Here is a 27,036-nt window from a genome sequence, read left to right as displayed (position 1 = left end):
GACTGAATCCCTGAGGGACAGCAGAAAGAATGGAAACAGGCAAACTCAGGAAATAAGAGGTTGGGGAGACCCTCCAGAATGCACCGGAGACCTGGAGACCTGGGAGGTAAAAGACTCTCAGCAATCAAAGGGTGGGGACTTTAGATGAAATACCCAATGGTAGGGAGATGGAACTTGTAGATTCCACCTCCAGAAGGAAGACAGGGCATCAAGTGAGGGATGGGGTTGCCATCCACAGTCACATCTCTGACCCATAATTGTTTCTGTATGAAAGAATTACAGGGATGGAGAGGAGCCTGAGGAAAAGAAGATCCAGCAACAGGCCCAAACAGGGATTCAGCTCAAGGGGAGGCCCCAAGGCCTGACACTATTTCTGAGGCTATGGAGCACTCACAAAAAGGGACCTATCATGTCTGCCCTCCGAAAGACCCAACAAGCAGCTGAAAGAGTCAGATGCAGATATTTGTACCCAACCAATGAACAGAAGCAGCTGACCCCTATTGTTGAATTAGGGGAGGCAGAAAGAAGCCGAGGAGAAGGGCGATCCTGTAAGAGGACCAGCAGCCTCCATTAATCTGGACCCACCAGATCTCTCAAACACTGGACCAGCAAACAGACAGCATACACCAGCTGATATGAGGTCCCCAACACACATACAGTAGAGGACTTCTGGGTCTGTGTTCATTCAGAGATGATGCACCCAACCCTCAAGAGACTGGAGGCCCCAGGGAGTTTAGAGGTCAGGTGGGGTGGGGGTGGGGCACCCACATGGAGACAGGGGGTGGGTAGGAGTTATGGGATGTGGAACAGTCAGAAGGTGGGTGGGAGGGGCGGGGAATGGACTATGGAAGGTAAAATATAAATTAATTTAAAAAATAAAAAAAATAAAAATAGAGTATGTGAGCACCCAGAACTCCAGATAAGACCCTACCTGTGGATATTTCTCCAGTGCCCACTGCCTACAGGCAACTCTGCCTCCTCTCCTCCTCACCCTATGCTAGCCCACACCTCCAGGCAGAAGTCTTCTAATCCACCAGACACCATGCCAGCACCCAAAACTCCAGATAAACTGGAAACTAACAATGATCCCTCAGCACTTGCCCAAGCTACTGTCCAGTGCTTATAGTAAGCTGACAGAAAGCAATTCCACTAAAATCAAGAATAAGACACAGTGATCTACTTTCTCCATATCTACTCAATAAAATAATTGAAGAATCATCTAGAGCAATAAGACAACTGAAGAAGATCAAGTGGATATAAATTGGAAAGAAAGAAGTCAAAGTATTATGAATTTCAGATGCACAAGCAACCCCCAAAAATTCTACCAGAGAACTACTACAACAGAAAAACTCATTTACTTGCATCTGGATACAAGATTAACTCAAAATAAAAGAAAAATGAGCTCTCCTATACACAAATGACAAACAGACTGATAAAGAAATCAAGGAGACACTATTCACAGTAGCCTCAAGTAATATAAATTATCTTGGAGTAACACAGTATATACTCAATTATAAGTAGATATTAGCTCTTAAGTAAAGGATAGTCATGTTACAATCCACAAACTCGGAGAATCTAAGTACCAAACAAGGCTGAAGTGGGGACGCATGGAATTCCATGGGAAACGGAAATTGAATAGATTTTTCAAGTGGACTGGGTGGCAAGTGGGGATGGAAACAGGAAGGTTCAGGCTGAGAGTGACATTGGGAGTACTGGGGTAAATGGCTGAAATTGGTGGGCATTTGAGCATGACAGACAATATAGAAGAAACTTTGTGCAGTGGAAACTCCCTAGAATCTATGAGAGTGACACTAATGAAGTCTCTTAGGGATAGAGAATATGGAACCTGAACCTGGTCTCTCCTGTAATCAGGCAAGGCTCCAGGGAGTGGGACTTGGACATCAACACAGCCACAAATCCTTCAACCTACAATATATAGTGCCTGAAAGATATGCTGGGGTAATGTTGATGCAGAACTTGTAGGAATAAGGAGCTAGTGACTAGATGAACTTGAGAGCCAGACCATGAGAGAGAGCCCATTCCTGATACTGTGAGGATAGCCAGGAAGTAGAGGCTGGTCAGCCCAGAGACCCAGGATAAAACTAAATATAACTGGCAAAAATGTCAATGAAATGATTTCTAATGATATTCTGCTATATTCTAGCCCAACTGTCATTATCCAGTAATGGATAGGCACAGATGTAGAAACCCACAGCCAAATACTAAGCAAAGCCAGGAAAACCCCAAAGAAGAGAGGTGAGAAGGAGCCAGAGGGTTCAAGGAAACCACATTTATATGGCCCACAGAATCAACAAAACAGGGCTCAGAAGGACTCACAGAGACTGAAGTGACAATCAGAAAGCCTGTAAGAGTCTGAGCTAGATCCTCTGCCTATGTTACAGTTGGATATCTTGGTATTCTTGTGGGTCCCCTAACAACAGTAGTGGGGGATGTCTTTAACTCTTTTGCCAGCACTTGGGACTCTTTTTCTCCTACTGGGTCACCTTGTCTAAACTTAATATGAGGGTTTGTACTGAGTCTTACTGTACTTTGTTATGCCTTGTTCAGTTGATATCCCTGGGAGTCCTGCTCGCGCTCTCTGTCTCTCTTTTTGTGGAAAAGGGAATGATAGAGGAGTGGATGGAGGAGTGAAGGGAGGTGTGGGGGCTCAGAGAGGAATGGAGGTAGGGGAAATTATCGTCAGGATATAATGTATGTGAAGAGTAAAAATTAAAATTAAAATAGAAAATAAAAACAAACAATAAAGCATGTTCTTAATAGAATTATAAAATTGTAGTTTTTCATTGATACTTACTTTTGGTTTGTCCTTCTGCCTTTCTTCTCTCCCATCCTCCTGTGTAGCTCTAACCAAACTTAAATGTCTATATCCCTCATGTTCTGTCCCTTTACTTTCATGTCACATGTGTTCTGCTGATTTAAAATGGGCAACACAGAAGAGATCTCATACCTGGTACTGTAAACTTGGTCAAGAACCCATGACTGTCGAGGCCATTGGCTGTAGGGAAGCATCTACTACTGGTGTATTGCTAAATAGACATACTGTCAAAGTGCTTTCTTGATATGTATGTTTATACCCATGGATTAATGTAGCTATTTTCATCATAGAAGATGACTTTTACAGTATTTGGTAGTTAAAACAGGAATTCACACATGGTCAAGGCATGGGCAGTAAGCAACTATGGAGTGTTTCAATTTAAATGGGACATCTGTATCATCCCCCAAAGGCTCAAGGAACATCTGTGAAGAAGAAGGGGAAAGAATTTAAGAGCCAGAGGCTCATTAGGAAAGTTGTGGAAGTATCTTCTGGACAAGACATGACCATTGCAATCGTAAACTCAATGCAATTGTGGTTAGCTGCACAAGACCCATACAAACTAGAACAGTCACCATTTCATCATGCATGCCCCCCCCAGGACCCATGGGAAGTTAATGGATAATGAAAGAAGAACTACATAATCCTTAGTAGTGTAGTCTCTGATAAATTGCCCCTGTTCCAGTAAAGAACCCCCATTTATGCCCATGCAAGCAAAGCATAATTAAACCGAGTGGGATGGAAGTGCCTCCAGCCAACTATATAAATGTTTAAAATTATTTAAGAATTTTACAAAGGTACCAATAAAGTAAATTGCTGGTTATAAAAAGTATCGAATTTTTCCTACCCCCTAAAGGAACCATACTCATCTTGGCTTTCCATTTTTCTTTTTTTTTTTTTTAAAGGACATGCAAGAAAGGCCTTCCCCCATTTCTAATTCCTAACAAATACTAACTAGCCCTAAACTACAAAAATAAATAAATCCATAAATTTCTGTCTTGCATAAAACTGAGAAAGTTTAGGGGCAGCACCACTGACCTGAAAAGGAATGAGACTCAAAAACTGAAGAAGACAACTTAGTACAGTCCATATAGGAATCACATATAAAACCATGTAGAACTCAGTGCTGTAGAGCCATGTATATTTCCAAAATGCTAGGGAGACCTAGAAAATCACTGTGAAAGGAAAATTCCATTTCTGCAATAAGTGGAGAGCCAGGTGTTGCACAGCATGAGCTAAGGACAAATGAGGATTCAGAATTCCTCAAAGCACTCATTTTTCTTTTTTCAGGTATGCCACAATGGAAATGTATTTCAAAGCAATAAGACACAGCATTTTGCAGCTAAAAAGAAAAAAAATCATCAGGTTCATTAAGCAGCAGTGGTATAATGGATGTCTGGTATAATCTCAAAGCAATACTACCGCCTTCCTTCTATACTTTTCATGTATTTATTGGCTAGCCAACTCAGTAACATGATTAGAGTACATTTCTAATGACATGAGGTCAGCGGATGATTTCCATTGTCAAAGGTTATCTTCCTACATGTTAAATTGACTTTTCTTAATTCTGTGGTTAGAGACACTTTGGCTGTATCTTCAGTAGCCATTTTGAAATTATTTGCCCTTGAGCAGGAGACGTAGGATACATACTTGTGCTGATTCATTTTGATGATTGAAAATACTCTGTAGCTTATGCCTTTTGTCCTACTGAAAGGGAGACAGCAGTATTACCTGTGTGGTACAGCTGTTCTAATAGTTGTCTTAAAAGATTGGCATGATAAATATACATGATAGAAAAGGAATAGCGATAAATATGATTCTTTTACAGCAGTGATTTTTCAAAGAGTAATAAGCAGACCCCTAAATAGAAATTACCCATGGTGATTTAAAGTTAAAATGCCCACTGTTTTCCCATACAACACTTACTACTGTACAATATCACAGTGAGTTTAAGGCTATCCTGGGCTATATAAATTTTATCTAGAGCAGAGAAAGAGTCAGAGAGACATAGAGGCACAGAGATTGACACATATATGCATATACGAGAGAGAGGGAAATGGGGAGAAAGAATATAAAGAATCTTATCTATTGAAATATTTTGTAACTTAGGATATTGTCAGGGTCCTCAATGAATTTTTTTGTTTGGTTGGTTTTGGTTTTTTGGGTTTTTGGGGTTTTTTTTGTTTTGTTTTGTTTTGTTTTTGGTTTTGGTTTTTTGTATTTTTGTTTTTGGTTTTTGTTTTGTTTTTTGTTTTTGTTTTTTTTAGAACACACCTGCCTATGGTACAACCTTAGGCCTATGAAATCAATCAGTTCTCAGAGCATACACCTGGACTTCTGTGGTGGCAGTTGTTGAACATAGCTTAGGCAGTAACTCTCCTAAATCTTTTACTTACATTGTCTAATTCTACAAAATCACTTAAAGTTTGTTGCTATTATTGTCTTCACTGTGGACAGTGACTGAAGCAAGCTCACAGAAGGTAAGCGCCTTGCACAGACCCACAGAACTAATTTGAATTGAGCATTTAACCCTTGACATTTACTTGGTTCTTTTCAGGGTCCTTACAGACGAAAAGCACTTTGAGCCTCTCCCAAGAAGCAAGAAGACAAGCAAGAGGATGTTGTTCTTCTGTCCCCTAGATTCAGAACTGAGAAGCCATTTTTTTCCAGTGACCTAAGAAAGCTTACACCACAGATAAAAAGGAAAGAGGTTATCCACACAGGATTTTGTCAAATGCTTTCAGAACTTATCAAGAGAAAGAAAAATAAAATAAGGTGAGAAAATTACTTTTAGAGTTAAGAAAGGGAAAACATTGTAGTTCAGGCACTTCACAAAAAAAAAAAAAAAAAAAAGCAAACTGCTATTGGTCAAATTAAAGCATTAAAAATTAAAACATGATAACTAATATGTTTGGCTTGAAAATCCTTGTGGGTGTTTCAGAAAAGTTTCTTGTGACCTGACAGCTGGCTATTGCAGGAAATGAAATTTCACAGTCCAAAAGGGAGTTTAGTTTAGTAGCAATTAATCTAAGGTCTGGGATGAATCACATACAATGTGAAAATCCATGAATTTATTTTTCCATTAATGATTTATTCACTTAACAACCTGATCACAGCCACCTCCTCTCCTCCCAATCCCCTCCTCACAGGGCCCCTCCCTCCATTCCCCCTCTACTTCTCCTCTGAGAAGGGAGAGCCCCTCCCTACCCACGCTGTGTACCAACCCTACCTAGCACATCAAACCACTGCAGAACTAGGAATATATTCTGCTACTGAGGCCACACAAGGCAGCCCAGTTAGGGAAATAGGATCCTCAGAAAACTGAGTCAGGGACAGCCCCTGTTCCAGTTGTTGGGGGGCCCACACAAAGACCAAACTGCACATCTGCTACATATGTGCATGGGAGCCTGCGTGTAGTCCATGTATCCTCTGTGTTTGATGATTCAGTCTCTGGGAGCACCAAAGGGTCTAAGTTTAGTTGGCTCTAGATTGGTCTTGTGAAGTCCCTATCCCCTGTGTGGCCCTCAATCCTTCCCTGAAATTTTCCATAAGACTCCCATGTTCCTTCTAATATTTGGCTGTGGATCTCTACATCTGTTTCAGTCAGCTTCTGGGTGGATCCTTTCAGAAGACAGCTATGCTTCCCTCCTGTCTGCAAGCATAACAGAGTATCATTAATAGCGTTTGGGATTGATTCTTGCCCATGAGATGGGTCTCAGTTTGGGTCATTCATTGGTTGGCTATTCTCTTGGTCTTTGCTCTAACCTTACCCATGAACTTCATGTAGGTAGGATAAATTTGAGATGAAAGGTTTTGTGGGTGGGTTGAAGTCCTTAACACTCTACTTGGAGTCCTGCCTGACTTCAGTAAGTAGCCACTTCAGGTTCCATAGCCCCCAGTTCTAGGAGTTTCAGCATCTATAACAAATGGTGCTGGTCTAGCTGGTTGTCTGCATATAGAATGCAAATATAGTCATATTTATCACCCTGCACAAACCTCAGGTCCAGGTGAGTCCAAAACCTGAAGATAAAACCAGATATACTAAACCTAACAAAAGAGAAAGTGGGGAATAGCCTTGCATTCATTGGTAAAGGAGACAACTTCCTAAACAGAACACTAATGGCTCAGGCATTAAGATCAACAATTAATAAATAAGACCTCACAAAACTGAAAAGCTTCTATGAGTCAAAGGAAACCATCAACAAGAGAAAACTGCAGCCTACAGAATGGTAAAAGATCTTCACTACCTCTACATCTGACAGAGGGTTAAAATACAAAATATATAAAGAACTCAAGAAACTAGACACCAACAAACCAAACAACCAAATTTTTAAAACATGGAGTACAGAGCTAAATAGACAATTCCCAACGGAGGAACCTCTAATGGCTAAGAAACACTTGATTAAATGTTCAACACCCTTAGTCATCAGAATAGCTAAGATCAAACTCAAAGGACAGCACATGCTGATGAGGAGGTGGAGCATGGAGAACACACCTTCATTGCTATGGGAGTGCACATTTGTACAACTACTTTGGAAATCAATTTGGTTGTTTCTCAGAAAATTGGGAATAATTCTACCTCAAGACTCAGCTATAACTCTCCTGAGCATATGCCCAAAAGATGTTCCACCATCCCATAAGGACTCTTGCACAACTATGTCCATGGCATCTCTATTCATAATAGTGAGAAACTGGAAACAAGCTAGATGTCCCTCGACAGAAAAATAGATAAAGAAAATGTGGTTCATTTACACAATGGAATAATACTCAGCTATTTAAAACAAGGACATCATGAAAATTTCAGGCAAATCAATGTAACTAGAAAATATCATCCTGAGCATGGTATCCCAGACCCAAAAGAACATACATGGCATGTACTCACTTATAAGTAAATACAGGATAACCATGCTACAATCTACAGATCCAAAGAAGTCAAATAGCAATAAAGGCCTAAGGGGGAGAGGGCTAGTTGAATCTTTCTGAGAAGGGAAAATAAAATAAATACTGAAGGTAGATTATGGGAGGGAAGAAGGTGGGAGAGGTGATGAGGAGAGGAGCAGGGCAGGGGAAATCAAGTGTAAGGGTTGGAAATAGGTTACAGGAGACATGAATTTAAACAGCATCTCTCAACATGATGATTTGTGGGTGATTATACTGAATTGGAGGGCCTGGCAGGGTATATTTGAATGATATGACTGCCTAATGTGAAGCCTGGGAGGAGGAGTCAAAGAAAAGAGAGGAACAGGATAAGAGACCAATAACAACTGTACCCACACTTTTTAAAAATTACTATTCAATCAGTGCTGCTTGAAGATCTTTCATTATCAGTATTTCCCCTACATACACACACTCACCTTCTGATATATCTCATTCCTAATTAATCTCCCAAATGACCTGGCTCTACACTACTGTTACAGATTCAATTATACTTGGGGGACACAAAACACCAATAAAAATGTAAAGTGAAATATGTTTTTATCACCTCTAACCAAATTCAGGATTTATGCATTGATTAAATCTCACCATGATCTTCAAAGTGAAAGGTCATCATGCCTCTGGTTCATTTTATTTTTTTCATGCTCTTGGCTCTTTCTGGCATTCACTTTGTATCTCCTCCCTGTCATCTTTCTCCCACTGTGTCACCACATATATAAACATCCATGTTCGGTCATAGCTTTTCAGTTCAGTTCACCTCTGAGCAACTATTCATTTTATGAGCATCACAAGTAAAAATACATGGTCCTACAAGGAATATTACAGTTGTGCTTCAGGCCTGCATACTTTATGATGTCAACAAGAGAGATCCATTAACTTATAGTTCTGTGCTTGGTAGGAGAGCCATATAATATTCTACATATATTTAGTTCACCAGAATGTAGCTTAATCAATATGGCACCTCAGGCAACCTGAAATACTGAAGGCAACATAAAAGAAAGATTGTCAGACCAAGAAGTTTTATGCCCACTGATAGGGATTTAACTGCTTTGGGCACTACAGAAGCTACATATATTTAGAAGATTATAGTAATGTCAATGATAAGAAAGAGTCAAACTGATGTATAGAAAAGGTACTGAGGAAGAGAAAAGATTTTGCTAATGACCCTGTGATGGTTAGATTTTATTGTCAACTTGGCAAAACCTTGAATTATTTGAGAAGAGAAGACCTCAACTAAAGAATTGCCTCAATCAGATTAGCCTGTGGCCATGCCTGTAAAAGATGTGCTTGATTGATGGTTGATGTGGGGGAGCTCAGTCCACCACGGGTGGCACCATCCCTAGACAGGTGGGTCTGGGAAGTAAAAGAAATCTATATGAACATGAGCCAGTGACCAAACCATTAAGCACAGGTCCTGCCTTCGGTTCCTGCCTTCGGTTCCTGCTCTGATTTCCTTTGGCAGTGGACTGTGGCTTGAAAGTATAAGATGTAGTAATTGCTTCCCTTCCAAGTTGCTTTTAGTACAATTGTTTTATCATAGCAAGAGAAAGCAAACTAGAACCCACCCCAAAGTAGACATTTCCATGCTCAACTACTGCTGGTTGTTTTGATAATTTGTTTTTCTACCCCAGAGTCTCATTTGATATTTGTCATTCAATTAAGCATCACCTTGAGCCAACCATTGACCTTCTCTACCTGTCAGGTTCAGTACCTGTCACATAGACTGGAACAACTAAACTACATGCCTATAGATATCTCCAGGCTGCATGGTTTGAATTGAATTGCTATTTAGAACCATGCTTTCCTTATCATAAAGAGTTGTTCTGAGGCCCCCCAAAATATTCAAAATACAAATGCCATAAAAGTCATAAACTACTATACAATATAGAAGCATGTTAAATTATGTACCTTCAAATAAAACCAGAAATTTGTATGAGCTCTCCCAAATAAAGCACATGGACTCATGAGCTTCAATTTTCAGTTAGTCTCAAGATTTATGATTGTAGTTCCTTGTGATTTTAGAAGCAAAAAGAATCAAAGGCTAAAATTGTGATGCTTATTAGGAATAAATAAATATACCAAACCATTTAGAAATACTGGACATATTTTGTGTCTAAGCCATTTTTTCACTGCTCTGCGGATCTCCTAAATAGCTTTTTGTTGTTGTTGTTCTATGAAGACCAATAAAAATAATAGGAGAGTTGAAGCCAGACAATTCAATTAAATTTCAATCTATATCCTGCAAAGGGGTGTTGTTTCTATGTGTATGCATACTTTCCTATATGCTACTAATCTCTTCAAAGTTTTCAAACCAGCCATTAGTTAATAGTTTTGGAAATGTGATTAACATTTAGGCATTAAAATCTTCATGTCATGTATGCATGTGTGTATAATGTAGTGAGTGGCCACATCTGCACACATTATGAAAAACAAGATATTTTTACTTGAATGATGGCCCTTTCTAGTTTCCCAGTAGAAATATGGTAGAGGAATTTAACATCAATCAAGATCCAATGTGTTTTATACACTATACTCGGATCACAGACATTAAAAAAGGCCTGTTTCTTTTTTGAAAAGTTCATACATTCTGAAAGAACGTGGCAGCTCTTGTGACACTGAGACCTGTATTTCAGTGTAAAGAGATCACAGGAAATTAAAAGCATCTGCTTATTATTTTCTCTTGTTTTCTTTTTAATTGGTTATTTTATTTATTTACATTTCAAAAGTTATCTTCCTTCCAAGTCTTCCCTCCCCAAACACTCCATCCCACCCCCCTCCCCTTTGCCCCTAAGAGTGTGCTTCCCCACCCACACACCCATTCCTGCCTCACCCCTCTAGCATCCCCCCTCACTGGATCAAAAAGCTGCCATAGAACCATGTGCCCCCTCCCATTGATTCCAGATAAGGTTATCCTCTGCTATGTATATGTAGCTGAATATGTAGCTGGAGCCATGTATCTCTCCATGTATACTCTTTGTATGGTGGTTTAGTTCCTGGGAGCTCTGGGTGGTCCAGTTAGTTGATATTGTTGTTCTTCCTATGGGGTTGCAATCCCCTTCAGCTCCTTCAGTCCTTCCCCTAACGCCTCCATTGAGGTCCCTGGGATCAGTCCAACGGTTGGCTGTGAGTATCTGCATCTGTCTTAGTCAGGTGTTGACAGAGCCTCTCAGAGGACAGCTATACCAAGCTCCTCTCTGCAAGCATATCTTGGCATCAGCACTAGTGTCTGGCTTTGGTGTCTGAGGATCGGATGTATATCAAGGTGGGGCACTCTATGGATGGCCTTTCCTTCAATCTCTGCTCCACTTTTTGTCTGTGTTTCCTTTAGACAGGAAAAGTTCTGGGTTAAACATTTTGAGATGAGTGGGTGGTTCCATCTCTCAACATAGGGCAATGCATATCTAGTGGAGATTGTCTCTTCAGGTTCTATATCCCCACTGTTGGGCATTTTGGCTAATGTCATCCCCATTGGGTCCTGAGAAGCTCTTGCTTCCCTGGTATCTGGGACGTTCTAGTAGTTCCCCCTGTTCTCCACACCCACTGCTACATATTTCTATTCATCCTGCTGACCCTCTGTGCTTCTCTCCTGTCCCTTCCATACCTGATCTCAATCCCCCTTTTCCCTCCACTCTCTCACCCAGGTCCCCCCTTCCCTTCCTCTATCTCCCATGATTATTTTGTCCCCCCCCAATTAGGATTGAAGCATACACCCTTTTGTCTTCCTTCTTGTTAAGTTTCATATGATCTGTGAGTTATATGTTCATATTCTGAGCTTTTGGGCTAATATCTACTTATCAGTGAGTACATATCATGTGTGCCTTTTGGAGTATGGGTTACCTCACTCAGGATGATTTTTTCTAGTTCCATGCATTTGCCTAAGAATTTCATGAAACCATTGTTTTAAACAGCTGAGTAGTACTCCATTGTATAAAGGTATCACATTTTCTGTATCCATTCCTCTGTTGAGGGAATATCTGGGTTCTTTTCAGCTTATGGCTATTATAAATAAGGCTGCTATGAACATAGTGGAGCATGTGTCCTTATTACATAGTCTAGGTATATGTCCAGGAGTGGTATTGCTGGTTCCTCAGGTAGGACTACGTCCAATTTTCTGAGGAACCACCAAAGTGATTTCCAGAGAGTTTGTACCATCTTGCAATCCCACCAGTAATGGAGGAGTGTACCTCTTTCTCCACATCCTCACAAATATCTGTTGTCACTTGAGTTTTTAATCTTAGTCATTCTGATTGGTGTGAGGTGGATAGAATATTAGGACCATTTTGATTTGCATTTCTCTGATGACTAAGAATGCTGAACATTTCTTTAGGTGCTTCTTGGCCATTTGAGATTCCTCAGTTGAGAATTCTTTGTTTAGTTCTGTACCCCATTTTCTAATAGAGTTATTTGGTTCTCTGAATGTCAATTTAAACTAGAATATATTTAGCCTAAATAATTCTGTATTTAGAGTACTCCATTGTGAAACCTCTCTACAATGCAGTTAATCTATCTATGATGCTATTTTCACAGCTACAAAATCTAGTAAGACCAAGTGTAACCACATAAGTTCCAGTGTTTTTATCATGCACAGAAACTCTTGGATTTAATTAAAGCAAATACAACAAATGTTGACATGCTATTAACTAACAAAGTCCTTGGGAGGACTGATTCCTAAGTCCCACTAGAGTTGGAACATATAGAGCTTTTTAATGAATGCATTAAAAAGACTGATAAAACTACCAGCCATTTAGGTTTCCATTTATATTTTGATGCTAAATATTGAATCCAGGATTTGTGTATGCTAGAGAAGCACTCTATCACTAAACCACATCCGCAGCCATGAGTCTACTTTTATTAAGGGATCTTATACTTTCTCTCAATTTGTCAGAAGGTTGGTAAGTAGTATTATGTATATGTATATGCATATATAGAGACAAATACAGGAATTAGTAGAACATGCTTTGTAGATCATTCGTTCCTTCATTGACAGTGTGTGATTCATTAAACTTTAGATAATTCAGAGTTTGCAAATATTACAACCATTTTATGATACTGTTGTCAGACCAAAATGAACATATTACTAATTGTTCATTATACCCTATTTACCTAACTTCAAGAATTAAATCTAGCTTTTGGAAACTAATTTACCACCCCCATTGATTTGACTATTCTGAATGTGTCATACAAAGACAATAGTAGAATAAATTCTTTCTTAACTAAATCCCTTCACTTAGTCTAATGTTTTCTAATTCATCTATTATGTAGCAGCATTTAATTCTTTTTATGTTAGCATTCATGTGTGTGTGTGTGTGCATTTACAATTTTCCTATCTACTCACAGATTGGCCAATATTTTAGTTTGCTTTTAGTATTTTTGTAGTTATCTATAATTGATTTTTTAAAAAAGACTTTTTACATTTTAGAATAATTTTATGTGTATGAGTGTTTTGCCTGAATGTATGTGTGTCAACATACTGCATGCGTGATGTTGCAGAGAGCAGATGACGGCTTCCGATACTGTGTAACTGGCTTAAACAGATGGTTATGAGCCATCAATGGGTGCAGGTGACAAAATCTGAGTCCTGTACAAGACCAACAAGTATTCTTAAAAGCTAAGCCAACAGTCTAGTCTCACAATCAGTCTATCAAATTCTATTTCATATGCACATCACTATGCACTGATCCAGATATTAAAAATACTGCTATTTACATTTTTGCATGTATACACTTATATTCTATTGTATGTATATAGGTTGATGTACATGTGTGATGGTACCTTCATGGAGGTCAGTACAATGTGTACAAATTATTTCTCTCCTTCTACTCCTTGGTTCCTGGGGCTCAAACTAAGATCATCAGACTTGCCAGCAAGCACCTTTATCCACTGAGCCATATCACCAGCCCCCAATAATAGCATTACTCTCTATTAAGTGATAATTCCCTAGTTTCTCTCTGTGACAGTAAAATCAATAAAATATATATGGATAAACTAGTATGCAATAGGCAGAAAATGGAAGCTTAATAAGTATTTGCTGACTCCAGAATTACTGAATGAGAGAAATCATTCCTTTTACCCCACTTCTCCTTTTAAGCACATTCCAACCATAGCCACCTGGATGGCATGTAATTGAATATTGGAACTGGAAAAGACTATAGAGTCCAAAATTTCTCAAAATATGCTTCAAGATCGACTTGTATCAGAACTACCAGGGGAGCTTGTTAAAAATGCCTATTTCTGTCCTCCCCCTCCCGGATAATCTGATTCAATAAATCAGACTGGGAGGCCACAGGAAGCTGCTTCTGTAATAAGCACCCTAGATAATTCAAATACATACTAAACTCTGAAAATCATTGATCTGGTCCAGTCTTTCCACTCTATAGAGGAGGAACCGTGGGTCCATCTGGGCAAGTGCCATGCTAAAGGTTGTAGAGCATGATATTGGGAGAATGACATAGAGTTGAGGTTAGGAATAGCAATAAAGCACTTTCTGTTACCTAGGCTATTCTCTTTTATTATATCGTCTTGCCTCTGCAAATAGCAGCCTCCCTCTCAGACAAACTCCACAATTGTCAGTGTCTGACATGCCATATATGCTCAGTAAAACAGCTATTTCTTTAAGCTTGGTCCTTTGTGAACTAAATGACTAAAGGTCCTCCTTTGGGGCAGTATTTGCTAAAAGTATAAAGTAACAAACACAATGCCCATGAAAAGAACGCTAGACTCAGGAGGCAGCTCTCTGTGGTTCCTGACCCAAATGTTGAAAAAGCTCCTAAGTAGCAAACAGTCTTCAACCATGTGCTTTGGTGACTAAAGTAGCCCTGTAGTGACATTTCCTGCCCAAGGTCCTGAAACCACTCTGCCCACCCACTGTGAGCTATTTAAAGGAGCCAGTATTTTTTTTTCTTTTAGACTACACTTTCTGCCAAGATTTCTAACAGAAGGAAATTATAAATTACATGAGCTACTACCATGACTAAAAGGCAGTAGGAAATTTTTAAATGAAAGTTGTTATGCCTATCAGAAAGACTCAGTACAAACCTTTTACCATGGGGCAGAGAAAAGGATGGAGTAACCATCTAAACCTTTTATTATTTTTCAGTTTTTGAATTTTTCAAACTATAAAATAGTACTTTATTGTAATTAAACAAAAAACAAATAACATGTGTGAAAAAATAATCTTGTCTTTACCCCTTCTAATCTTCTCTCCAAATATATAAATTTAGAAACAATCCAAATTCTTTCTATCCCATTTATACTGTATATAATTTTATATATACAACATACACATATACAAACAAACAACCTCTCCTCTTGTGAACACTATTTTTTTCTTCTTTGACAGTGAGAATCATATTCATATTATTTTCCATAGATGTTCTTATTTTACTAGTAGGAAGTCAACTGTTTACCTTTACCTAAGCTAATGTTCCAATGAGAATCCCTCATCGTCTGGATTCCAGCTCCTAATGGCTACAAATTCTTAGATGTTCTGTTCATATGGACTCAAGTCACTTTAGCTTGCCTCATCACCTATGCTTATGTTAGCATCACACAGATCCTACCTATCCTTATGCTTTCTTCCCACCTCACAATGTTTCCTTCTTCCTGTGTTGTTTTCATTCCTAGCTCATTGCTTCTAGCAACCTGTACTATCTTCACCTTTGCCCTTCTGCTGAATTCTCTGATGAAACCCAGACAAGGATTAGCACATTTCTCCACTGCTTCAATTAGCACACTGAGCACATCTTGAAGAAATTATGCATATAAATTCTTGACTTCCAGCTTCATTTGAGCATAGAATGCTACCTACTCTTCTGTTTTTACTAATGGCCTCTTTCCTCCAAATTCTTAAGTTATACTTAGATAATTCAAAACTGTTTACCAATTCCCTCCCAATTTAATCTCAAAAAATGATGACTGGTACTTCACAGAGAGAACAGAAGCCCAACACAAGCTTTTGTCACCCTTTTCAATAATACCACAAATGTGCATAAGTGTACTCTCTCTGTGTCTACTCTCTCTCTATGTGTGTGTGTGTGTGTGTGTGTGTGTGTGTTGTTTGTTTAAAATAGAGGGAAATCCTTCTTCTGTGTAAATTTAACCTGTGAAGAAAATTAAGGCTATGAAATTCCAAACTATAAGGTCCTGTAAAATTATTCACCTTGAACTTAGGTGGTATAAGGGAAAGGACATGTAGAAGCAGGGGAGTGGAAATAAGGAGAGAATGAATACAGTCAGAATCTTAAGTCTGACCATGAAGTAGAATGCTGAAGTATATTCTTGAATAGAAATGTGTGGTCAATGTTTGGAATAACTCCCACGTGAAACAAATGGTACAGAAGGACGACTGGGTTCATGTAAAATCAGCTTAGAAGCATTGTGGGCTACAGGTGGAGCCATAAAGCAAGCATTAATTTAAGGACAGGTAGGTTCTAGCATAAATATCTTCACTGGAAATGTTCAGCCATATGTATATGGGAGTAGAAAAAAATGGTCATTGGCTTGATTCAAGAGTATTTTCTGTAGGTTTACTGGCTACATAATGAATCCAGAACATATCAGCATGAGTAGCTAGATTAAAAATGAAGCAATATTAAAGAAGTAATAATCATCAGATTTGAAATTATTGGACATTTTACCTTTCAAAGTACAACTTTCAAGTGTATTATGTTATTGCCCCATTACTTATAAACTGCATTAACTTTATGGGAACAGAATTCAATTACCACCTGAAGATGACTGTGTTTTTTATTAACATGTGCCATGGTACTAACATTTTTAAACACTTTTTTTAAGAAAGGAAAAAATAAAATCAAAATGTCAGACTTATTGTAAGCCTTTAATTAAATTTTGATAGCATATATGCTGTGATAAAGAAGTCACATATCCTAATTATATAAAATTTAAAAACCTGTTAACATATCTGTTAACATATGTGTGTGTGTGCCTGTGCGCATGTGTGTGTGAATGTGTGTGTGTGTATGTGTATGTGAGAGAGAGAGAGAGAGAGAGAGAGAGAGAGAGAGAGAGAGAGAGAAAGAGAGAGAGAGAGAGATTTAAATGTATCATTTTAAAAATAGTTTGGCTTGGTTTCACCTCAGGCAGTAATTTCAATAGTTCTATGACTTTAAGAATTCTCTTCTTTTTTAGATCATAATTTAATATAATTATATTATACATTATACCTTCACTTCCCTCCCTTCAAACGCTCTGAAATACCCCTCTTTGCTCTTTCAAATGTATAACCTCTTTTTAAAAAACTATTTATTGATTCTTTGTGAACTTTACATCATGCACACCTTCCAACCCCCACAAAAGAAAATACAAAAATAAAAGTAAAAGTAAAAATAAATAAAAACAAAACAAAACATAATCGTGTTGTGAAAGCTGTAGTATGTCACAGTGTGTCCCACAATATATTCCTCTGTCCACACATCTTTACTTGCAAATGTTCACTGCAATGAGTCATTGCTCTGGTTCAAGGCCTCTGGATTCTGCTGCATGACCAATCCTGGATCTTCCCTGGGTTTGCTTTTAGAATATTGTTGTTGTCCTATGTCGTGGAGGTCCCTTCATTTTGGATCTGCAGGACTGGCCCTTTCATGTGGACCAGTACTTCATAGATTGAGTATGTTCGGGTAGACCTGCCTGCTCTCCTAAGCCCATACTACCAGGTGGAACTCTTCAGCACTGCCTTGGCAGGCTCACCTAAAACCTCAGCTGGCTCTCCTGCCCTCATGCCCTCCAGGTGTTCTCACCCATGTCTATACCAAGGAGGCCAGCTCTACTGTGTGGCCCAGGAGAGGTAGGGGGCTATGGCCTCTTTTTTAAATCAGTTGCTTTCATGCACATATATGTGTATGACCTCAGGAAATGTCCAAACTTTGTGTTTAAATTTTCCTTTCTGAAAAAAAGTACTGAAATCCCTACCATTTGGGTATATGGCTCAGTAGTAGAATGCTTTCTCACCATGCTCAAGGCCCTGGGGTTATACCCTTATACTTCAAAAATCATACTATTCACTTTCCTTTAAATGCAATAAATTATGAGAATGAAATTAATTAATGCATACAAACCAATTATAACAGTACTCAGAACTTGGTATCAAAACCATCCATTAAACTATATGTTAAAAGAACTGGGAAGTAATGCTAAGTAAAATTTTCCATTTCCAAAAGTAAATGTAAACATTTATCATGCTACAAAAGCATTTGAGCTCCATAGAATATGTAAAATATGTTTACAACATAGTTTGTGAGAGTTGCACTCGAGAGTAAATGTAGATTTATAGCTTCAAGTATTAGCTATTTGTTTCAGTTTATCTTTATTTCTTTATATTTTACAAATATGCATTTTCAGTGTTTCTGTAAAATTAGCCATTGAGATTTTCATTTTTACCTTTATTTTTATGATTATAAAAATGATTCTCCATGTTATTTTTATTTTAGTAATTTATATTTTTCTCATTTTATTTTTTCTTTCAACCTTTCAGTTCTTCTCAAGTTAGCATCTAATTTTTTTCATAGCAGCCTTGTTTGTTTTTAAACAATTTTTATTAGATATTTTCTTCATTTACAATTCAAATGCTATCCTGAAAGTCCCTTATACCCTCCCCCCACCATGCTCCCCAACACACCCACTCCCACTTCCTGGCCCTGGCATGCCCCTGTATTGGGAGCATATAATCTTTGCAAGACCAAGGGCCTCTCCTCCCATTGATGGCCGATTAGGCCATCTTCTGCTACATATGCAGGTAGAGACACAGCTCTGGGGTTACTGGTTACTTCATATTGTTGTTCCACCTATAGAGTTGCAGACCCCTTCACCTCCTTAGGTCCTTTCTCTAGCCTCTCCATTGGGGACCCTGTGTTCCATCCAATAGATGACTGTGAGCATCCACTTCTGTATTTGCCAGGCACTAGCATAGCCTCACAAGAGACAGCTATGTCAGGGTCATGTCAGCAAAATCTTGCTGGAATATGCACTAGTGTCTGGGTTTGGTGGTTGATTATGGTATGGATCCCCGGATGGGGCAGTCTCTGCATAGTTGTTCCTTCCCTCTCAGTTAGCATCTAATTTTGACCAGCTTATCTTGCAACTTCTTTAAGCGTAATATTCACTGCCACAACAGATTGGACGTCTGAGGATTTCAATCTGAGAATAGCAATACTGAGTAGCAATAAGCAATTGCGGCTAGAAACAGAACTTGTTCTTCACATATTTTAAGAATTTCCATTTATTGTCTTAGAATAAATTCTTAGTGAACCTATGAGATCAAAGAAGTTGGTTCATATCTCTGTATGAACATCAGCTCAACCACTAGAAACAGACAACTTAAATGGGGCATTAGATCAGCCATACCCTCAGCTTTTCCATTACTCTGGCTTTGTTAATCCTTCAAATTTTCTTAAACGGATATGTGAAAATCATTTGTTTGCAGAGGGTATTAAATATCTTCTCTTTTGTGAATGTTTTGCTCACAATTTCCCCCAATTTGCTATAAGATGCTATTATTTTGTGCAAATTTATTTTTATATTCTATCCAATGATCTATGCAACATATTTTGACATTTCTGAAGGTTAAAAGTATTAATATTCCCCACGGGGTTTTGTTTCTCATGAAATGATCGAACCCCCCTTTTCATATTTAGATTATAAAACATACTAAGGAATAAAATGTTTTAAACTATAAAATATTTGAGTGTGTTTTTTTTTTCATTTTTCTATTTTTCACATTCAGATCTTTGGTTTTGTTGTAATTAAATTAGTTCAAAACAATGAACATGAGTGTGGTTTTATTAAACTTCTCCTCTCTTTCTAACCTTGTTGCCCCAGACATATTTATTGACAAATCTGTATTTTCCTTCTGCATGAATTGGAAATGTCACATTTACCATTTCTTAAAATTCAGAGTATACCTGAGTTGATTCCGTAGCTATTCCTATGATATTACATTTATTTGCCACTGCCTTTTTATCAGGTGTTCAGTGTAGTTTATATGTCATGGCATAGGTTCTTTGTAATTTTTCTTCACATCTTCATCTGGAATTTATAGTATTTGAAGTGACAAGAATATCCGATTTTCTGCCAAAGAATCAAAATGATTCGTATAATATTACTAACTCAATTGTCTTCTGAGAAGGACACTGAATTTTGAACAGCTGCATATGGGAAAGTATACACCTTTGCATACATATTCTGGCAGAAAGAAACCCAATGTAACTCCTTATGGTGATTTCAGTGTACTGCATTACCACATTCCAATAAGGTAAACACTAGCTCCATATGAAAACTGAGCACTTGAAATGGGGCTAACAGACTGATGAGAGACACTTTACTTAAATCTAAACAGTCTCATGTTTATTGGATAGAGCCCATTTAGACCATACTGATTTCAAAAAGTTGATACCATCACATTTCATAGAACTATTTACATACAATAGGCTTGACAATTTCCCAGTTAATTTGAGACTATCATATACATACAGACCTTCAGTCAAACTCTAAAGCTAAACAGTTATGTGCTCTTAAAACTAACCCCACTATATAAATATGTAATGGATGTGCTCTTGTATGATTGGCATTGTACAAATAAAACATGTAATGCAGACTTAACAAAGTTTAAAATTCACTGGAGGAGATAAATGATACACAAATAACAGTAACTGTTGTTTAAGAACAACAATAACATAGAATAGAACATAACAAAAGCGCTGGGCGAATTCCAAGCACAAAGAAATTAGTTTTGCTCTGGGGCATTAAAAAAAGAGTGGGTTGTGTGAAAGAAGTGACAAACTGCCTCCAGAATGTTCAACAGGCAAAAGAATAGAGTGGAGAGGAAAAAGAATAAAAGAATGATATAGGAAGCACAGAGAAGGAGTAACAAAGATCATGTAAGATGATAAATGTCTGCTCTAGATGACCATAAGTGTAGGAAAACAGAGAAGTGGGGCTTATTGAATGAATTAGAGTGAAGCTGAATTCAAAGGGCCTTAGATACCTGTCAAAGAATTGAGACTTGGCTTCATAGCTAATAAAGAAAGGACATTTTATCAGATCACTGTCATCAGAGCTTATGATTACAGAGCAATCACATATATGTGGTAACAATATATACAGTTTTACAACTTATAAATGTTATCCACTTTGCAAATCTATTTAAACATTAAGCAAGATTCAGAAAAGAGGGAGATCATTAATAGAGCACAAACCAAGTAAGCAAACATAAATGTTAAAAATTAATTTAAAAGTATGATGGGGCCGGGCAGTGGTGGCACACGCCTTTGATCCCAGCACTTGGGAGGCAGAGGCAGGTGGATTTCTGAGTTCGAGGCCAGGCTAGTCTACAAAGTTCCAGGACAGCCAGGGCTACATAGAGAAACCCTGTCTCGAAAAACCAAAAAACAAAACAAACAAACCAAAAAAAACAAAAAAACAAAAAAACAAAAAAAAAAAACAAAAACAAACCAAAAAACAAAAAACAAAAAAATAAAGTATGACGAGCTAGATGTTTCCTATGTTGACACATGTCCAAGTAAAACAGACCAAAGAAAACAAATTCAGAAAAATACTACAAAAGGAAGATGATATTACTGCCACAGTGATTTAAATGGTATAATGGCTGGGAGACGGCTCAATAGTTAATTATACTGGCAGCTCTTATAAAGTTCTCTTGTTCAATTCCCAGCACCCACATGACAGTTCACTACAGTCTATCACTGCAGTTTCAGAATATTAAACCCCTTCTTCTGGCCTCCTATAGCATTGCATGCATGTTGTGAACACACATACATGCAGGCTATATATATTTAAAAAAACTCAAAAGGACATTAAGAATAAAATAAAACATTAATTTCTTTACATTGAAAGGGGCAATGCATTATGTGGTATGGGCCACTAGACATGGAAAGGATGATACAATGTTTTTCAGAATTAGTAATAAATGTTCAATGTCTCAAATCTCATGTTTGAGCCTCTACTAAATGGTTGGCCATGCTAGCACATTGTTACAATAGTAGATAACTTTCTATGGTTAAAAGGTAATCTATATTATATACCCACCAACTGGAGTCGTTTGAAATTATTCAGACTTGATAACAAGCTGTACCTCTTAGAATCCATTTTTACTCAATATTTTACAGTTAAAATATTTTAATTATAAAAGAATCCTGTAATTACTAAAATTTAGGAAACTCAAGTTTCTAACCTCATTCTGATTTTATATTAAAACATTCACATAGAAACTATATAAAATCTAAATGTATAAACTGTTATGACTATTTTACTAGATTTAATTTTCTAATGATTGTTGCAAAAAATTCAGCAAAGGAAAGAACCAAATGAGCCTCAGGAAGCAGGAAGATTAGTCAAAATATGATTTGGAGAGTAAACCAAAGACAGCAAATACAAACTTTTATGATAGGCCACATCAAGAATCTAGAAGAGCTGGGTGGTGTCAGTACACTGAAAATTAGAGAACATATTCCAGAGATAAAGCTCAAAGTATTTAATTAATAAAAGATGCACAGAAGCAAGAATGGATAGAGAACACAGCAAGACTAGCAAATGAATAATATCACAAGTCCTGAGAATAGGGAATAGTAGAATCATCAATAGAAGCAGACAAAAACAAAGGTTTGGTTAGAGAGAACATTAAATTAGTGTTTGATTTCAGTTTGTCTTCCATATCCACGGGTTCTGCATTTGTCATATATATACATATATATACATACATATATATATATATATATATATATATATATATATGTGTGTGTGTGTGTGTGTGTGTGTGTGTGTGTGTGTGTGTATTCTATAAATGAATAAGTATAGACTTTATTATTGCCATCATTCTCTAAAACAATTTAGTATAATAACTATATAGCACTGACTCTATGTTAGATATGAACAACCTGGAGAGGACTTAAAATATGTGGAAGAATATATATAAGTTATAGGCAAATATATTATACCATTTTATATAAGGGCCATGAATATCCATGGATTTTGGTTTACTTGATATCTCAGACTTAATCTGCTACATAGACTTAATATTTCATATGCTTATGGGATACCCAAATAACAAAACAAATCAGGTAAAAAAAAACAAATCATACAAGTCAAGATACATTAATTTGAAGATCGGAGATTTACGGAGAAATGTAACTTAAGAAGGTGGCCAAAGCCAGGTTCATTGGAACAGAGAATATATATTTTAACAGTGATGGATAGAAACTTGACTAGAGAAATCCTGTTAGTTCACACTTAAAGGATAGTCCGGATTTTTCTTACTTTTGCATTTTATTTCTAAAGAGCTCAACCTGTGGAGTGTTTAATAAGATTAAAATGCCTTTTCACTAAGATACATATGGCACTTGTCAAATGAAGGCAGTGTGTTCATCCCTTCTAACTGACCCTTGTGTGATCCTTACCACGATTATAGACATACCCGGATATATGAAACAGAATGCATTTCCCCTTAAGGAGTACTCACAGATTGCTACAACTGTCATGGAATCTATTCAGATCACCACACGTTTCTGTTAACGAACAGATGTGAGCTCAAAATTCCATTTTACTGAAGTGTTTATGATCATTTCAACCACATTTGACTTCTTTTCCTTTCCCAGTTAGTTTCCCGTATTTTCTTCCCAAATAACAAATTTTTGCACCAAGCCACTTCCCTAAATTCAATCCAACACTTTAAATGAAATAACATTTATTGCCTTAAACAAGACTGGAATTGTCATTTTATGATTCACTGTTTTCAGAATGCCAGGTCCATCACAATAAAACATCATTTGGTTTTACACCTGTGGATACATATTTCAGGTGAGTAACCCAGGCTGTTTCATAAGTAGCCATGTGTGTACAGGCTTCATTTCCTGTTGCTGGCTAACAAGAACCTTGCATTCATCTAAGGTGGTTACAAATTGGTAAACCAAGGCACCTTCAAGGGCCACTGTCTATACACCCAGATTCCCTGGAACCCCACCCTCGGAATTGTTTTAGCTTCTGTACTCAATAGCAGTAAGAGCCCTCAGAAACTGAAAATATCCCATTGTTCAATCTGAGAGCAGCTATCTCACAAAGTTATTCAAATTCCAAGCATAGTGCTCTATTGCCTGGCCTCAGTCTGTGGAGCAAAAGCATAGCCAGCCCCAGCTAGGTATCTCTAAGACAACTCCAGTGCCTCAGCCTGCAGAAAGGGAGGGCAAGTGGCTAGAGGGTGTAAGCCAGGAGCCTTTGATGCAGCAGCCTTTTAACCTGCATTTAAATGCTTTCGATTTAAATCTGCTTCCAGCCTGGTAAATTCGGGCTGTTTAGCCCAGGGCAGCCTGCAGATTGCAAAGTTTTTACAGTAAGCCAGCAGCACAGAGCTGTAGTCACAGCTTCATGTCCAACCACTGAGCTGTGTGACAGCTATGTAGCCAAAGAGCAGAGTTGGTGGAGGCAGCGTAAAAGGCTGGTGGGTAAGTCCAGCTGAAGCCTAGAGTCTGAGACACCTGGCAATTTCCAACTCCCTGAGTCCATTGTTAATTGCCTGATTTCCATTGGGGGCAGAGAGGAGAAGTACTGTGTTTGGAGTCACATGACAAGAAGGAAAGCAGAAAGCAAAGTGTCTATGACCCTGTAAGCAGAGCCAGCTAGTAAACAGCATTATCACTATCATAACCCTGAAATTGTCAGGGACAGCCCATGTCTACCACAGTGGAGTGGAGATATAGGAGTTTCAGCGGTTTAAATGGTCCCCAATCTCACACACCTTTCCTGGACACTTAATTTCCTCCTTCCCAGGGACTGTTTAGAAAAGGTACTCTTCCTGACCTGTGAACACTGCTCAAGAAACTTGCAAATATTCAAGAACACGTCTTTCCTCTCTGCCTTCTTTGGGTCTGGTCTGCCTTGGTTTCATGCTTTCTCTGATTAGAAAAGGAGTAACATTACTCCTTGAAACTCAATACAATCTGCAGCTGAATATGTCAGTGGTGGGCCAGTGCTGCCTCCCATTCATCATCATTAAAAAAAAAAAAAAAAAACCTTAAAGAGATCCCTTTCCCAGGGTACCTTTCAACCCAGATGTACTTTATACCAATGGTAACTTTAGCAGGGAGAGATGAGTCTTAAATATTTGTCTACTAATGTCTACTCCTAATTCCCTTATACTGGGCAAGGACCAAAAGAAACCATTGGAGAGGAGTACTCAGTTTTCCAAGCCTCTCTGCCAAAGAGTTTTCCTTTCTTCTTCCTCTTCTTCCTTTTTAAAAATCTTTCTTTAAGCGTGTGGTAGTAACATCAAGCTGTTTGTTCAGTTCCAGAGGCTCAAGTCAAGATGAGCCACTTGAGGGTTACTCTATCTAAACCCTCTTTCTGAGATCCCCATCTTTACCTCCAAGGAACAGAAAGGAAAGGTTCATATAACCTGGAAAACACCTGTTCAAAGGGGCAGGGATGATCACCACCACCCACCCACACCCCTCGGGATGAAGACAGAATGTCTCAAGGTGTGCAATCTTTGGGTTGTAAGCGCAGAAAGACAGAAATGGCTCTGGGTCACCAGCACTCTCTCCAGTCCTGTGTTCCGCAGGAATTCCCAGACACAGGAGCCCATATTGGGAAACCCCTGCTGCTCTACCGGGCCATCATCTGAACTCCATCCTCCTTGGCGTGCTTTCCTGGCCATAGCCAAAATAATAAGAATTCGGAAGCACCCAGTGGGAAAATGTGTTTCAGGCTGCAAAGCCGCGAGTCACTGGCAGACCACAAATATCTTGCTGGAGAAATACAGAGCTCAGGCTCGCCCTTACCTAACACACTAAGCAGGCTTCTACAGGCGTGAAGCCCCTCGTCCTAAACTTTCAATGAGAAGTTAAAGAGAAAAAAAGAAAAGAAAAGAAACTGCCTAGTTTCCAAGTGGGGAAACCCCATGGTGCAGGACTGCTAGAGCTTCTATGGCCTTATCTTCCCAGATGCCCATGAGAGCGCTTATACACAAGAGGCAACTATCTGTCCCAAGGAGTTTGCCTTACCTGAGTCTTGCAAAACAACCAGCAAGGTCCAGCAGGTTTCAGGCGTATAGTTCCATGCCCAGGGCGCGATGAAGAGCAGAGTTCAGAAGAGCGCAGGGTTTGGCTTCCAGGGCGGCCAGTAAAGCTGCCCAGAGAGGAATGGGATGGAGGGGGCTTTTGGAAGGTGTCTCCCACGCCGCGGACTCAAAGTCTCCCACCAGGTTCACTACACTTCCAGTCCTAAGCCAGCGAGGATACCTGGGAAGTTCGGAAGATTCCTGGAGTTCAGTGCCGCTTCTGTGGACTTCGGGATGTACTGGAGAGGGGACAGGTTACAGGAGGTTTCCAAATCATTAGACCCTATAGTTAGAATGGCAGGTACCACTTCTCAGCTGAGTGAATGGATTCTCAAAGGTGCCCGCCTCCAAGATTCTTTGGAGCGAGTTAGCTTTGGTGCTGCCTCCTTCCAGCCGCACCTGGTTCAGGCCGAACAGTGCGCGCCACGCTGGGACGCGGGACGCGGGGCACCCCAGTTGGCGGTGCTACCACCGCTCACGGGACTCGCGAGCTCCAGAAAGCAGCGGAGCCACCGGCTCAGCCGGGCTGTGGTGCAGGCAGCCTAGCTTGCACCCACCCAGCTCGCCCGCCTCCCTCCTGCGTGGCTCCAGCGCTTCCCGGAGCCCTCCAGCCAGTGCGCAGAAGCCACTCGCACCCCAGCCCTCAAAGAGAGGAGTGCGAGGGGCAAGCGCTGCGCTCCTCTCACATCCTGCCACTGTCGCCAGCCTCTCCAAAATATGCCTGGAGTAGGGAAGTGGGAGGGTAGTGGAAGTCACCCAGAGCCTTGGCTTCCTTGCTAACAGTTTGGTGCCTCCTGGCTGACTGACTGCAACCGGGAGGTGCGAATTAGAGAAGGACCACTCTGGCGCGTCACTGCAAAGGGCTGCTCCTGCTCCTCCTCCTCTTTCACACCCCCTTTGGATTTGGAAGCGCCAAGAATGAGGAGAGTGGAGCGAAGAAGCTGCCAACCCTAAGTCCCCCATCCCCTGGTTTAAAAACGCGCTTTACCGCCCCCCCCCCCGTGCCCCCCTCCCGCCCCTCGAGAAGGGAAGCGTGTCGCTGCAGCGCCGTCTAGTGTCCTTGCCAGACTAGGCTGCCTTAAAGGGATGAGGAGAGCGTTCAGCTCAGTGCAGGTGTGGAAAGTCAGGAACGCAAAGTTTTTCAGCTTTTCTGGTCCCCAGTTCCAGCCACTGAACAAGGTAGCTAGTC

The 27,036-nt window shown here is 39.3% G+C and overlaps 1 protein-coding gene across 1 annotated transcript in view; it reads right to left on the bottom strand.

The window, feature by feature from the left end:
- Positions 1-26,680, bottom strand: part of Il1rapl2 (interleukin 1 receptor accessory protein-like 2) — a 1,278,324-nt gene extending 1,251,644 nt beyond the window's left edge. Inside the window, exon 1 of the mRNA NM_030688.2 lies at positions 25,792-26,680. The gene's annotated coding sequence lies outside the window, so the exon portion shown is untranslated. The remainder of the gene's footprint in view (positions 1-25,791) is intronic.
- Positions 26,681-27,036: the final 356 nt, after the last annotated feature.

The sequence above is a fragment of the Mus musculus genome, chromosome X, assembly GCF_000001635.26.
Source record: "Mus musculus strain C57BL/6J chromosome X, GRCm38.p6 C57BL/6J".
In the NCBI taxonomy this organism is placed as follows: domain Eukaryota; kingdom Metazoa; phylum Chordata; class Mammalia; order Rodentia; family Muridae; genus Mus; species Mus musculus.
The sequence above is the reverse complement of the archived record's forward strand: the minus strand, read 5'-3'. Positions and strand labels throughout refer to the sequence as shown.